At 37.5% G+C, this 15520-nt stretch overlaps 1 long non-coding RNA gene across 2 annotated transcripts in view; it reads left to right on the top strand.

The window, feature by feature from the left end:
• 4933406I18Rik (RIKEN cDNA 4933406I18 gene) overlaps nt 1–15520 on the top strand; it is a 99683-nt gene that overhangs the window by 46700 nt on the left and 37463 nt on the right. Inside the window, exons 3-5 of one of the 2 annotated variants that reach the window (NR_029438.1) lie at nt 7829–7921; nt 13303–13455; nt 13547–13822. The exons of the other annotated variant lie outside the window; for it this stretch is intronic. This is a non-coding gene — a long non-coding RNA (RIKEN cDNA 4933406I18 gene). Of the gene's footprint in view, nt 1–7828; nt 7922–13302; nt 13456–13546; nt 13823–15520 lie in introns of those variants that run through there. 2 annotated transcript variants of the gene reach the window in all.

Here is a 15520-nt window from a genome sequence, read left to right as displayed (position 1 = left end):
TCAGATAGGATGCATGTGTTAATTTCAATATTTTTGTATCTGTTGAGGCCTATTTTATGACCAATTATATGGTCAATTTTGGAGGAGTTACCATGTGGCTCTGAGAAGAAGGTATATCCTTTTCTTTTAGGATACAATGTTCTGTAGATATCAATTAAATCCATTTGTTTCATAACTTCTGTTAGTGTCCATCTGTCTCTGTTTAGTTTCTTTTTTCCAGGATCTGTCTATTGGTGAGAGTGGGGTGTTGAAGTCTCCCACTATTATTGTGTGAGGTGCAATGTGTGCTTTGAGCTTTACTAAATTTTCTTTAATGAATGTGGCTGCCCTTGCATTTGGAGCATGTATATTCAGAATTGAGAGTTCATCTTGGTAGATTTTACTCTTGATAAGTATGAAGTTCCCCTCCTTGTCTTTTTTTATATCTTTGGGTTGGAAGTCGATTTTATTCGATATTAAAATGGCTACTCCAGCTTGTTTCTTCAGACCATTTGCTTGAAAAATTATTTTTCAGCCTTTTACTCTGAGTTAGTGTCTGTCCTTTTCCCTGAGGTGGGTTTCCTGTAAGCAACAAAATGTTGGGTCCTGTTTGTGTAGCCAGTCTATTACTGTATGTCTTTTTATTAGGAATTGAGTCCATTGACATTAAGAGAAATTAAAGAAAAGTAATTGTTGCTTCCTGTTATTTTTGTTGTTAAAGTTGGGATTCTTTTCTTGAGGCTGTCTTCTTTTAGGTTTGTTGAAGGATTACTTTCTTGTTTTTTCTGGGATGTAGTTTCCATCCTTGTGTTGATGTTTTCCCTTTTTTATCCTTTGATGAGCTGGATTCATGGAAAGATATTGTGTGAATTTGGTTTTATCATGGAATATTTTGGTTTCTCCTCTATGGTAATTGAGAGTTTTCGTGGGTATAGTAGCATGGGCTGGTATTTGTGTTCTCTTCGGGTCTGCATAACATCTGTCCAGGATCTTCTGGCTTTCATAGTCTCTGGTGAGAAGTCTGGTGTAATTCTAATAGGCCTGCCTTTATATGTTACTTGACCTTTTTCCCTTACTGCTTTTAATATTCTATCTTTATTTAGTGCATTTGTTATTCTGATTATTATGTTTTAGGAGGAATTTCTTTTCTGGTCCAATCTATTTGGAGTTCTGTAGGCTTCTTGTATGTTCATGGGCATGTCTTTCTTTAGGTTTGGGAAGTTTTCTTCTATAATTTTGTTGAAGATATTTGCTGGCCCTTTAAGTTGAAATTCTTCATTCTCATCTACTCCTATTATTCATAGGTTTGGTCTTCTCATTGTGTCCTAGATTTCCTGGATTTTTGAGTTAGGATCTTTTTGCATTTTGCATTTTCTTTGATTGTTGTGCCGATGTTCTCTATGGAATCTTCTGCACCTGAGATTCTCTCTTCCATCTCTTGTATTCTGTTGCTGATGCTCGCATCTATGGTTCCAGATTTCTTTCCTAGGGTTTCTATCTCCAACATTGTCTCACTTTGGGTTTTCTTTGTTGTTTCTACTTCCCTTATTAGGTCTTGGATGATTTTGTTCAATTCCATCAACCTGTTTGATTGTGTTTTCCTGTATTCCTTTAAGGACTTCTACCTCTTTAGCAGTGTTCTCCTGTATTTCTTTAAGTGAGTTATTAAAGTCCTTCTTGATGTCCTCTACCAGCATCATGAGATATGATTTTAAATCTGAGTCTTGCTTTTCGGGTGTGTTGGGGTACCCAGGACTGGCTGAGGTGGGAGTGCTGGGTTCTGATGATGGTGAGTGGTCTTGATTTCTATTAGTAAGATTCTTATGTTTGCCTTTCTCCATCTGGTAATCTCTGGAGTAACTTGTTATAGTTGTCTCTGGTTGGAGCTTGTTCCTCCTGTGATTCTGTTAGCCTCTGTCAATAGACGTGGGAGTCTAACTCTCTCCTGAGTTTCAGTGGTCAGAGCACTCTCTGCAGGCTAGCACTCCTCTTGCAGGGAAGGTGCACAGATATCTGGCATTCAGACCTGCCTCCGGGCTGAAGTTGAAGGCCCGAAGCAGGTCCTGTCCCAGAAACTGTGTCGCTTCTGAAGTCTGCTCTCTCACCGGCACAGACTAGTCTCTGAGAGATCTGGGACCCAAGATAGCTCCCCCACCTGCTCTGGCAGAGCCCTCCCGGGTGGACACCTCTACTCTGGCGGGGAAAGTGCCCAGATGTCTAGAGCCTGAACCGGGGTCTGTCCCAGAAGCTGTGTCACTTCTGCCTATCCCAGAAGCTGTGTCGCTTCTGTAGTCCTCACTCTCACATGTGAAGACTCCTGAGTCTTCTATTATAATAGAAAAGAACAGGCCATATCAGTTGCCACATACTATGTGCCTGAGGCCTCATCTGCTTTATCAGTTACACAATGTCCAGCAAAACGGCTGCAATGGAGCTACTAAATGCTTGACATTGAACTCCTAAAAGTCAAAGAAGATGCACATATTGAATATGTTTTATCTGGAGCACATAGTCCCTAACATTTAACAACCATATTGCTTTGTAAATGAGTTAATGAACAAAGTATAAAGTTCAGGAAGATGCTTACTAATGTAAGTAGATTGAGGTGACTGGCCTCTAGTTCTCAGAGTTATTATGGGTACTAGGCAGGTACTAATTGAGAGTGTTCACCAGTGGTGGCTGACACATAAAAAACACCCAGTAAACCTTATCAACTGTATTCTCCAAGTCTCAGAACCATCATATAAGATAAGACTAAATCCTGATTAGAGGCTTAAAAAAAATGTGAACTATGTGTATTTCCCTTAAAGGGGATTTTAAAAGTAGAAATACTTGGAATGTTTTTCTAGAGAGCATAAGGCTTCCAAAAAACTAAAAAGAAAATTAATGGTAAAGCCAGAAAGAAATAATTACTTATAGAAATAGACATTTATCTTAATGAGGCAAAACAGTAGTTGCCATGATCCCATTAATTCACAACCAGCTTTGCTTTTTTAAAGATGATTTTATAAGATCTCCCAGTTGAAATTATTTATAAGTGCTTTTTAGTAATAATAAAAGTATGTACAGTTTTTAAATAAAGTATATGAATACAATATACACTAGCCAGCCCACAAAGTGATGTTTTTTGTCACCTAAATGCCTGTTTCTATATATAATAAATAAACTAGCATTTAATAGGTCAAGGCAGAATAATATAGAGTTTAAGGCTGGCCTGAGTATGTAAACTCCTGGCTCCGCAGCTTGGCATGTACCTTTAATCCCAGCTCTCAGGAGCTAGAGGGAGGCAGGTATCTTTACTTCGAGACTAGCTTGGTCTATAGGGTGAGTTCCAGAACAGCCAGGGCTACACAGAGAATCCCTGTCTCTCCCAACTCCCTAAAATTTTCCATCTCTAATGAATGTGTTCACATTGGTTTTTTTGGCATGGTCAGTGTAAGAGCCAGTACAAGAAAATTAAAAGGAATTATATAAGGTGATAGGACACATGCATGCCTAGTCCTCGTTAAGATGACTCATTAAGGCATCATTATTCTTCTATGCTCTGACTTGAGAGGACTCAGTGTTTCTGTCCTCTGCATTAGCTTAGTGGTCAAATTTTAAATTATTTTGATAACTCTCAGGGAACTGCCAGGTCTCATAAAATTTTCCCAGTAATTGTCACAGGGAGAGCTATGAAAAAAAAACCCGAGGTCTCTAAGAAGAAATCCACATTGGCTAATCTTTTTCTTTTCTTTTCTTTTTAATTTATTTATTTATTAGGTATTTCTTCATTTACATTTCCAATGCTATCCCAAAGTCCCCCATACCCTCCCACACCCACTCCCCTACCCACGCACTCCCACTTCTTGGCACATTGGCTAATTTTAAGAGAGCCAAAAAAAGGGATTGTTGGTCAGGATCTAAACATGGTTTCTTTCGTTAATGTGTGTGTGTATGTATGCTCCCTAGTGCCCACTCATATCAATATGCCATCTCATAACTAGACATATGACCTCAAACCTTGGGAAATTGCTCTACTACTCTGTTGCCAGTACTTCTTTCATTACAGAGCTTTCCAGAACAGAATCAACAGATTGGATTTATTCTACCAGTGAGTCAGTTGCTTATTAGCACTTTTGACATCCAGATGGTCTGAGACAAAGGCAAAAAAAAAAAAAAAAAAGAAAGAAAGAAAGAAAACGAAGGGTAACTCCCAAGTGTAGCTAGTGCAAACTCTTTTGCTGAGCAACTCTAATCTACTGGGCTGTGTTCCAGGGCCTGGGTTTCTTTCATAACAGCACTCTGGCCTTTTCTATAACATTTGTAAGTCAATTCACCTGAGAGGCCAAGAGTTAAACTGGCTGAACAGTCTGAACTGCAAAAGTTGGAAGAGAATCCAAATGGACCAATAGCCTGGCTCTATTTCATGAATAAACAGAGGCATTCAAGTTTGGGACCCTGTAAAGTTAAGTCAATATTAGTTATAGAGGAAATCCTGCTTGTTCTTTCTGTTGTAGTTGATTTTCTAAAAAGGCTAAAGAAGAGGTTTTTTGTGTGTTACAATTCTAAAAACACTCTTTAGAACATGAATACACAATATTTGCAACCTCAAGGATTAAGGATTGTAACTCAGTGGTAAAATATCTGCATAGAATGTACATGGATCTATCAATCCCTGTCATCTAAATTTTGTAAAGGTGTGTGCCCAATATCATTCAAGTATAAATTTTAAAATACTATTATTTTTTAAAACAGGACTGGAGAGGTGGGTCAGTGCTTAAGAGCACTGGCTGCTCTTCCAGAAGACCTGGGTTCGATTTCCAGCAACAACATGGCAGCTCACAACTGTCTGTAACCAGACATACATGCAAGCAAAACATCAATGAACATAAAATAAAAATAAATTATTAAAAAAACAGAAAATACTAACCTAGAATCTGATTCCATATAGTTACCTTATTATGATTATTAAAGATGAGTAAGTGATTCTATTAAATCCCTTAAGTTCTATGTATATGGCATAAGTTTCCTCTGGTAGTCATTGCCTAACAGGATCTGAAAAATCCAATGCTTAGAAGTATAGGATCATAAGACAGTGATTCCATCTGTCAGAATTGCACTATCCTATTTTATTTGTTGGATTTCACAGTTATCTCTCTTGTGGTATCATCCCTACATGCCCAAGAGAAAAAATATTACATAAAACATTTTTAAAACATAAATTTAATAGAGTTTTGTTTCAGGATTTTACTGTTTGCTTGTTTGTTGTTCTCTGTATAATTGCCTTTGGCTCAAGAGTGAGGTGGCTCAAATCTCAGGCAAGAATTAGTTCTCTCTTCTGCTGTATTCTTCTAACAATTTATATGAATTTATATGACAATATATTTTAACATCATATTTTTGCTTATTTAAAATATTTCTCCCCAGTTTAAATACACAGGTTTGCCATATTCATCTCTTTACAGGATTTCTAATGTAGAGCTTAATATAGGGAAGACTCAATAAATATTAGTTGAATTAATTAATAAGTAATTGCCTTAGAAGCAGAAACATGCCTATATAGCAAAAATACTAATCAGAGAATTATTATTCTAGTAATTTAAAAGTTACTTTGTAACATCCTGTGTTCTAGACTCAAATCCAAAAAAAAAAAAAATTGACTTTGAAGTCATTCATAAAGTTGACCAAATGTCACTGTTGCTTATTACATAGTAGACTGTAGCAAATAGTTTCTCAATCTGTGAATCAACAGTCTGTAATCAAAAAATTAAAAAATAAAAAAACAAAAGGACAGAGGACCATGCAAGAAATAGGAAATAGAAGAATGTTAGCAGAAAGCTATCCTCAATTTGGAAAAGTAGCTTTCTTAAATACTATTTCTGTGTTTCAATGTATAAATAGCTATTCACTTATGATTCAAGATTTAGACAATTCCATAAAGTATTCCCAGAAATATACACTGCCAGGTATAAAACATACAGGTTTCAATGGTCAAGAAAAAGTGTGTTACATTTGAATAACTATTGAGAGACTAAAATAGCTGACGCATTTTGAAGTGACCATTGGTAATAAGCTTCAGTAGTTCTGGAAGAGGCAATAAAAATAGCAGAGCAATTTGACAAGCTACTGTGGTTCAAATAGATGTTAGAGGTAGCCAAAGTTCAGAAATTATGTCAGTGAAGTTGAATTCCATTAAGTCAATCAGTAACTAAGGAAATAGTTAAATGAGATACAATCTCAAACTAGAAAAACAGGAAAAATTAAAGTAGTAAGAAGAATAATCATATTTCTGGATAGTCCCATGCTATCAGACAGTATAATCTGATGGCTGGAAGATAAGGCAGGCATATGTCAAAAATGGAAAAGAAAGACATGGGCTAGGGCGTGAGTAATAACATAATAAGCAATGAAATGGGCATCCGTCTGAGAAGCAGATGACGTCCTCATAGATAAAATGACCTAAAAACAGCCAGAACATAGTTCCTTTGCTGCAAGCATAATCTGCCCAGTGTTGCATTGCTAATAAGATGCAAAGTGGATTTCCAAGACCAGGTTGCATCAAAGCCGATGTTTTCTGCATGTACTACTTTCTGCCAAATGAAGATAATTGAAGGTACATACCAAGCTGTCATTTAGCTCTTTACTTAAAAGATAACTTCCATGCCCATCACATTCTGCATATCCCTCTTTGCTCTGGCCTCTGCATTACTCTACCATGTTCACAAAGCCCTCCTAGGAAAAGAGGAGGACATGGTCTCCTACATAGCCACAATGTCCTTTACTCTGAACCTAACTTCAGGGGAATTAATGAGAGGAATAGAAAAGCCACAATATTTGTAATAAAATGTGTTTATTACAATGAAAGAGATATATAAAGGGTACTTCAAGCATAAGCCAGTCATAGTAGTAAACATGGTATGCTCATAAGGAATTATTTAAAAGAGTTTAGTAAGAGATTAATTCACATAGTTGTACACAGTTGGAGATTCTGAAGGGTCTCTGATCCCTGTAGGCCTGAAGAAATTATTACCAAAATCCAGAAATAAATCTATAGAAGAGGGTTACCTGTTAGTAATTCAGATTTAATAGATTAATGAAGGCCTTGCCAAGACACTTAATATAATGATAGTAATATTTTCTCCTGCCAAGAGAAGTTGGAAAAATATTACTATCATTAACACTCTTTATTGTCCTCCTAGCTTCTTCCAGGGCTTCTGGTTTTTAAGACCAGCAGAAAACAAACACCAAAACCTGATTAATATTGTGCAAAAAAGTCTGCCTCTGAGGGCACAGGGCAAGCAGAAAATTATGAGAAGGGCATGCCACATTAAGCTCAGCACAGAGAGCAAACAAACTGAGGATGTCAAAGGCTCTTTAGAGGAAATAGTGCCTTAGACACAGAAGGTAACTAGGAAGTTAACAAGTAAAGAAGTAATGACATTCCAGGCAAAGAGATAGCATATGCAGAAGCCCACAGAAATAAGAACATGTATCGTCTGTTTACACAAGCAATATGTAGTGCTTTGGATGGGAACTGCTCCCCATGGGCTCAGTTATCTGAACACTTACTTGCCAGTGGTGGTGCTGACTGGAGGCTGTGGAACCTGTGGTAGGTAGAACCTTGCTGGAGGAAGTATGTTGCCTGGGCAGGCTTTGAGAGTTTATAGTCTCATTGTACTTCCTGTTTGCTCTCTTGATTCCCACATGCCAATGAAAATGTCATCAGCCAGCTTCCTGCTTCTCCCATCAATCAAGCCTGTTGCTTGCTGCAGTGCCTTCCCACCATGGTGAACTCGTATCACTCTAGAACCACAAGCCAAGTTAACTTCTTCTTAATAAATTGTCTTGGTCATGTATTTCCCCATAGAAACAGAAAAGTAACTAACACACAATTGGGAGAAGCACATGCTACTTGAAGAAATGATCTTGAAGCGTAGTTAAATTGAAAAAGATGACCCAGGTAAGTACAGTCTGGAAGAGAGCTCCTTAAACTTTTTCCCACTTGTGATCCTTTAGTTCATGAAATTTTTATGTGATCCCAAGCATATAGATAAATAAAATAGATTTATGAATCAAATATGTATTGATAAGACCAAAAATTGTTTTAAAATAATTCATGTGAAAAATAAAATAATTCTTTTAGACATATTTTACTATTTATTAAAATTAAGGAAATTTTGCACACTAATGAAATAAATGCTTATATTTTTAAATCAAGAATTAAATATTGAATAAATATTTTATATGTTTGTTTATGTGTAGAGGGGGTTATGTGTATTTGCACACATGTGTATGCAAGTACTCTCAAGCTGGGCATGCATATTTGTAAACCAGATATTGATTAAACAAGTATCATTCTTTATAGCTCCCCACTGTATTTGGGGGGTGGGATTATTTGGGACATGATTGTCCTGAAACTCACTTTGTAGACCAGGCTGGCCTCAAACTTGAAATCTGCCTGCCTCTGCCTCTGAGTGTTGGGATTAAAGGCATGAATCACCACACACAGTTTCCTACCATATTTTTTTTGAAAGAAGGTTTGTCACTGAACCTAGAGCTTGCTGTTTGATCTAGATTAGCTGGTCATCGAACCTCTAGAACTCTTCTTGTCTCCACCACAACCTTCAGTGCTAAAGCTAGAGACAGTCCACATTCAGCCTTTTTACCTGTGTGCTGAGGATCCAACCTCAGGGCTTCATGCCTTCCCAGAAAGCATATTACCTGATAAGCCATCTTGCCAGTGCCTTTGCTGATTATTTCATTCTACAAAAACACTGCATCCTCAATGTTTTCTTCAGACTTCATTGATGTTTTTATTTTATAATTACTAATGCTGAGAGCCCCACTTTGCCCACATATATCACACAAAATGACAGAATTGTGTTTAGGGGTATTTTATAAAGTTTACGGAATTCCATCCTAACTTAAAAACAAACACCATTTTAACAAATTTTTTATAAAAATCAAATCATCACCAGTCCATCATCTGGAAGGGAGAAAGAGGTGTGGTTCTGCAGATCTGCCTAGATCTCAGTCTTATTAGACTGAGTTTGTTGTAATTGTGGAAAAATTGGGTGATGGCCCGTTGACATTCACCAGTGTACCAGTTTGGGAGACATTTTTTAGTTTATATAAAACATACCCACCAGATTTTTCTTCTGTTAGTAGCAAAAGGGAAATGTAACTCATTATATAATGAAATAAACTTCAATAAGAGTAAAAAATAAACACTACTGATACTCCTTACCATGGGAAGGGTTTTTGTTTGTTTTTTGGTAAAATAACTCAGAATTACATAGTAGTTTTGAAGTGTTTGGGTTTTTTTAAGGGGAAAAAAACTAAATTTTGAACATTGAGAGCTATTTATCCATTAAATTTAAACTCAGTCACTCTTGTAAGTAAAATTGAAGTTTCCAATAGCAATATAATTCTGTTTTATAGCCCACATCCCAGAGATGCATAATTATTTTTCAACTAAAGCATTTGCTAATAGTGGTACGGGCAGAGCTCTTTCCTTCATAGTAGGTACATAATAAATATTTACTGGAGAAATGATTGAATAATTAGGCGGACTGATAAATGAAGGCAATGGGTTGTATTAAAGTCATTTTGATCTTGTTATAAGCTTAATATGTACATGAAGATTTATTTTAAAACAACCAAGAGAAAATTAAAAGCTGCCCATTTTGCTTTGTCCGTGAGACAGCCAGAATTATTTAGGCTGTTGGATTCTCCTTTGTGTCTATCTGCCTTAACTGTTCTATTTAAGAAGTGACAGTCTTTAATTCCTGCTAATCCATGGGTTAAAGGCATAGGAATATGGTCTCACAGGTTGGCTTCTTTTGTGTAGTCCACAGCATAATTGTTCTGAAATTTTAGACACCTGGTTCTGATAATCTGAAACTAACAGGAACTCTGCTATTAGTCATGCATGATGAGACACAATAGAACCTATTGATTTTTTTTACTCCTAACTTTATCCATTACCATTGTGTGATTTAATATATCTACAAAGAGGTGTGTGGTGCTGGGGTGTGACTCAGTAGTAGAGTGCTTACTTAGCATTCACAGTCCCTGGGCTTGATCCCCAGTACAATACTCCTTTTGTTAAAATTCTTTCAATTTTTTGTTCAAAATAACCTTCAAAAAAACCATTGTTTTGTGTGGCTATGCATCTTGTGAAATGTGGTATGAATTACTAATGCACTGCACAATACTTTGCTAAAAAACATTGACTCCTCACTTAGGCCACAGGTAACTAAAAACAGAATCAAAGTCAGACATCCATGTCTTTATTTTGTGTCTACTTTGGCTGAAGGCAGAGGTAAGCAATTGTCCTAAACTTGAAGTCACCTGGGATTCCAGAAAGAACAAATCTTCGGAAGATAGACCCGTGCCCAGGTAGGGCCAGTAAGGAATGATGGTAATGCTGTACTCTGGAGCAGAAATGATCATTTGGGAGGAGCCAGATTGATCTCTTCAAGTGATGACAGCCATGAGGACTTTTATCAGACCCCCTTGTAGTACAAGAATCAAGTCAGGAATCAAACAGACCATACCTTGCCCTCTATTAAAACTAACTTTAATAACAATGCCTCAAAACATATTTGAGGCCACTGCTTTCCACCATTGCTCATCTCTTTAACTGGGATGTTGGAGTGGGTGGCCAAACTTACACTACTGGGCCCCAGAACCCCAGCTTTTGCCCTAAAAATTATAGTTACATGCATGGCCATGATTCTTTCCCACCTCCAATTTGACGGTTTCTTTGCCTTCCACAGACATCAATTTTACACTTTTTAATATTTGTCCACATACCCTCCCAACTCACCTAACAAATAAAAAGATTTCTTCTTAGTTTTTCTCTGAGACTGGATATCTCAAGTTTAATCTTGGTAAGTTCCAGGCACTGAACTCACTGATCTTGAGCTCTGAGTAAACTGAGCCTACATATTAAAACACTAGAAAACAGGTAGATGCTGTTGTGATGAAAATGCCTGTGAAAGTTTAGACTCTTATGGGCTTTTTATAAAACATGTATTTTATTTGTGCCTCTCCCTTGGAGAATACAGTCTGTGTGCTGTCATCTGTGAGTTCTTCTTAGAAAATATTAGTTGCCAAAATAATAAGCTATTCCATACTAATTTTGGATTTCTAATTTTTGTAGTATCCAATTACTCTATAAGAAACATAAACATCTATATAGTAAATAAAACTTCCAACAACTTATGCTTTAGTATAAATACTCTATACAAATATGTAATGCTATACACAAACAGTTGGCATACAATTTCTTTGGATTCTTCATCCCTGCTCTCAACAACTAAGATCAAAATTATTTGAAAAGCAATTCACCTGTATTGAGCACATGTTTTCTTTATATAGCACTTCCCTTGTATTAAATATAAGTAACCTAGCATTATTTAAAAGTATGTAGGATGATATACATAATTTGTATGAAATATTGCCATATTTTGTATGGCATCTGAACATCTGCAGATTTTGGTACACAAGGAAGGTCCTGGATTCTAATCCTCTGTGGACACCAAGAGACAGCTATAAATATGTATATAGTGTGTTATAGCTGTTTGTATATATGTTATCACAACTGAAGAAATATTTTTAAAGCTTTAAACTGGTTTATGAATAAATTATTCAATTTCAACATCTTAAACTACTAGTGACAATGCAGACTATTTGAATTCTGTGTATTTGTGTTATTTCAAACAGATGGTCAGCAAAAACTGAAACGAATGCTTTAGTTGTTTGCCTATGACACAACTGGGTGAAAAGCAGAAGTACACAGAAGTTTCATAATGAAACTTTAAACCACATCAGACTTGTCTACTGTCAGGCTTTGTTACATTCCCTCTAACTCAACCCAGACTCCCTGAGGTTGGCCAATAAGGCAAAGTTTGAGTCAAAACCACACCCTTCCTTTGAGCTTTAAGGATGCACTTAGAATTCTAGAGAAATGCAAAGCGCTGGAAGAAGCTGAGAAGGAGGAGGGTAACTTTATAAGAAGACCAGCAGTCTCAACTAACCTGGACCCCCAGATTGCTTGGACACTGAGCCACCAACCAGCCAGAATGCACCAGCTGATATGAGGCCCCAACACATATACAGCAGAGGGCTACTGGGTCTTGACTCAGTAAAAGAAGATACACCTCAAGAGACTTGAGGGCCCCAGGGAGTGGAGGACTGGTGGGGTGGGGGTAGGGAGGTGGGGACATCCTCTTGGAAACAGAAGGGAATGGGATGTGGAACAGTCAGAGGGTAAATGGGGAAGGGGATAAAGATTGGACTGTAAAAAAAAATTAAAGAATAAAAAAAGAATGTCAGGTCTTTTTTTCCTCCTAGTGTGGAAAGCCTATTATACTCAGTGTTTATTCACATTCCAAATTTAACAAAAATACAATAGGTAAACAAAGGTTAGGGAATCTGAAAGTTCAACTCGCTCAAAGCACTGATGTTTAAGACTTCCTAAGAGAGGGCAAAGTTAGAAAAAAGGTATGTCAGAGAAAGAAAAAGGAAAGGACAAAAAGAAGAAAGGAATGAACCAATAATAAATGTACTAAAGCCTAAAATTAAGAACAATATAATTACTAGTCCTGAAATTTAAAAAACATTCACATTAGACTTTTTTTTCATCTTAGGCAGATTGTATTTCTAAATAGTCACCAAAAAGACGATTTAAAGCATAGTTTTATTCCCAAGAACCTGAGAGGGAGGCTAAAAATGGCTCAGTGGTTAAAGACACTTACTACTCTTGCAGAGAACCTGGGTTCAGTTCCCTAGCACTTACATCAGGTGATTCACAACCACCAGTAACTCCTCCAGGTAGTCAGTCCCAAAACCTTCCGGCCTCCGTCACAAGCACCTTCACACATTATGCACATGAATTAACACAGGTACATAAATACACACGTAAAAACAACAATCTTTTTATAAATATGAGAGAATAAAATGCAACGTTGCAGAATTTGATCAGCTAGGTGACTGCCATTTGTTCTCTTCTATGTTAGCACTACCTGTAAACTGGGATGTAATTTCCATCTCACATTCTCTGTCTTGCTATATATTAGTCACCATTTATTATCAACTTTATTTCAGGTGCCGTGATAAATATTTTGCATGATTTTGTAGAGGAACACTTATTCCTCAATCTTATTGTTTCCTTCCATGTGAAATGGCATAGCTTATAGTAACCACCTATGCATACTTCACTAAGACATTGACAGGGGTAAAGAGACTGATGAGTTTAGGGTAAGGAATGGGACCCATGACAAAAGGAAACATCATCAATGTTCCTTTATCCTACATTTCTTTTACATATTCCAGCCTCCAAAACATGTGTCCTGCCTGGGCTTCTCTCAGCAAGACCAAGAGCAAAGTGACAAAGGCTATGCCCAGCATGGCTAGGCAAAGATAAGTCAAATCCAGGGTAGGATATGGATCTACAAGCAAACTGTAGGAAGTCAAACAAAAGTGGAGGTGAGATTTTTTTTTTTTTTGCTTTTAGTAAGCAAAATCTATATAGTTCATATATGTGAGGATTAATCTCATTTGTTAATTTATTGATTAGAAAAATACCTAGATGAGGAGAGTACACCTCTGGCTATGTCCTTGAGTGTTTCTGGATAGGACGAACTAAGGGAATACTGAATATGAATGGCAGCATTCTTTCCCTCGGACCCACAACCAATGGAAGAGGAACAAGGAAGAAGTTTGCTATTATAGTCATATAATCTGTGCTTCCTGGTCACCATGATGTGCACTTTCTAATCTGACTCAGCCTACCATGTCAGAATGAGACTCCAAAACTGCCACAATAAATCATTTTTCCTTTAAGTTGTTTTGCTAAAGTATTTGCCACAACAAAAATTAACTAATATGTCTGGCCATAGACCCCATGTAGTAGTTATTTTTCTCCCCATAGGGACTAAGTAGCTTAAGGGAAGCTACTTAAAGGAGGAAGGTTTTGTTTGGTCTGTGGTGTGAGGGTTATAGCAGCCCATTGTAGCAGGGAAGGCAGTGGGAGCAGCCTTGGGCTCTGGCAGCAGGAGAATAGATGTTGCTTGCTCACATTTGAGTGTACCAGAAGACAGAGAACAGAGAATTCTGTCAACTGCCTTTTTTTTCTTATTCACTTTTTGCTCAGCAGAGTCCCAGACCATGGAGTGGTACAGCTTATATTCAAGCTAGGTCTCCATATCCTTAGTCAATCCTCACAAAGCCCCTCACATACACTCAAAGCTGTACCTTATAAATATCCTACAAGACTTGCTTTTCTTTTGTGGGGTGGTGGTAGTGGTGGTGGTGGTGGTGGTGGTGGTGGTTGTCCTTGTCTTCCTTTAGACAAGGCCGCACTATGCAGACTGGCTGCCCTGGGATGCCCTACAAGTTTCTTAATTCAGTCAGGTTGAGAATCACAGTTAACCATCATACCTCAAAATGCAAAACTGAGAGGAGATATAAGAAAAATGCATATCTGAGTAAGAAATGAGGTAAATACCTGGGTAAGAAGAACAATAAAGTCCAACACACAGTAAGAAAGAATGAGACCAAGCGCAATTACATGTTGAGTTGGTATAAAGACAGCTGAGCCTTTTCGAATAACAATTGTAGGACACAGGAGAGAAGTACGCAGTAGGTATATCCACTTTGCTGCAGAAAAGATATAGCCCGAAGAAATGCTATCAAAGCTTGTGACATTCAAAGGCAAATAAAAGCCAAGGCCTTGAATAATACCTGGCAGACACAGAAACTCCCAAGAGCAACAGAAGCACAGGCTTCCAATACAGGCTTAATTAAGACTTCTGCTGTATTAAATTCTAGAATTCGATGCAACTCTAGGAAACACAAAAAGTCTCCTATGGCTGACCACTGGAAATAGAAAACATGTCGGGGGTGGGGGTGTGTGGCACATTCCTGGAGCAGACTGATTCTGCCCATCTCAACAAGCATTGATTGCTTGTAGCTCTTCATCTATCGATAGTGAGCCCTAAACACATGTAAATAAAAGTTAAATGGGCCCATTACAGTGTGTGTGTGTGTGTGTGTGTGTGTGTGTTCACTTGACAAATTCAAACATGTATACTGGGCCATTTTACCTGCCCCCTACCAGCATTCTACTCTCTCCCACAGATACCCTTGTTGTTCTTCTGCCCAACAAATCCCCTACCTTCATGACTAGGTTTTGGTTGGTTGGTTGGTTGGTTGGTTGGTTGGTTGGTTGGTTGGTTGGTTTCTTAGCACACTTCATATAATTCTAGCTGCTTGCATAAACATGAGTCAGGAGTTTATGAGTGTGACATGAGGAGCTTATCAGTGGCTACAACACTAAATAAAATGCCACCTCCTCCCCTGATTATCAATAACTAAAATCATCTGAGAAAAGAATCATAATGAAGTATGGTCTATAGTAGTTAACCTGTGGTCTGCCTATGAAGGATTTCCTTAATTGGGTTAACTGCTGTGGGAAGTATATGATAAATTGTGCCTAGATTGTCCCTAGTTGACAATTTGAACTAACCATCACACTCCCTATCTTCCTGTT

The sequence above is a fragment of the Mus musculus genome, chromosome 7, assembly GCF_000001635.26.
Source record: "Mus musculus strain C57BL/6J chromosome 7, GRCm38.p6 C57BL/6J".
In the NCBI taxonomy this organism is placed as follows: domain Eukaryota; kingdom Metazoa; phylum Chordata; class Mammalia; order Rodentia; family Muridae; genus Mus; species Mus musculus.
Note: the sequence above shows the minus strand (reverse complement) of the source record. Positions and strands in the feature narration are given on the sequence as shown.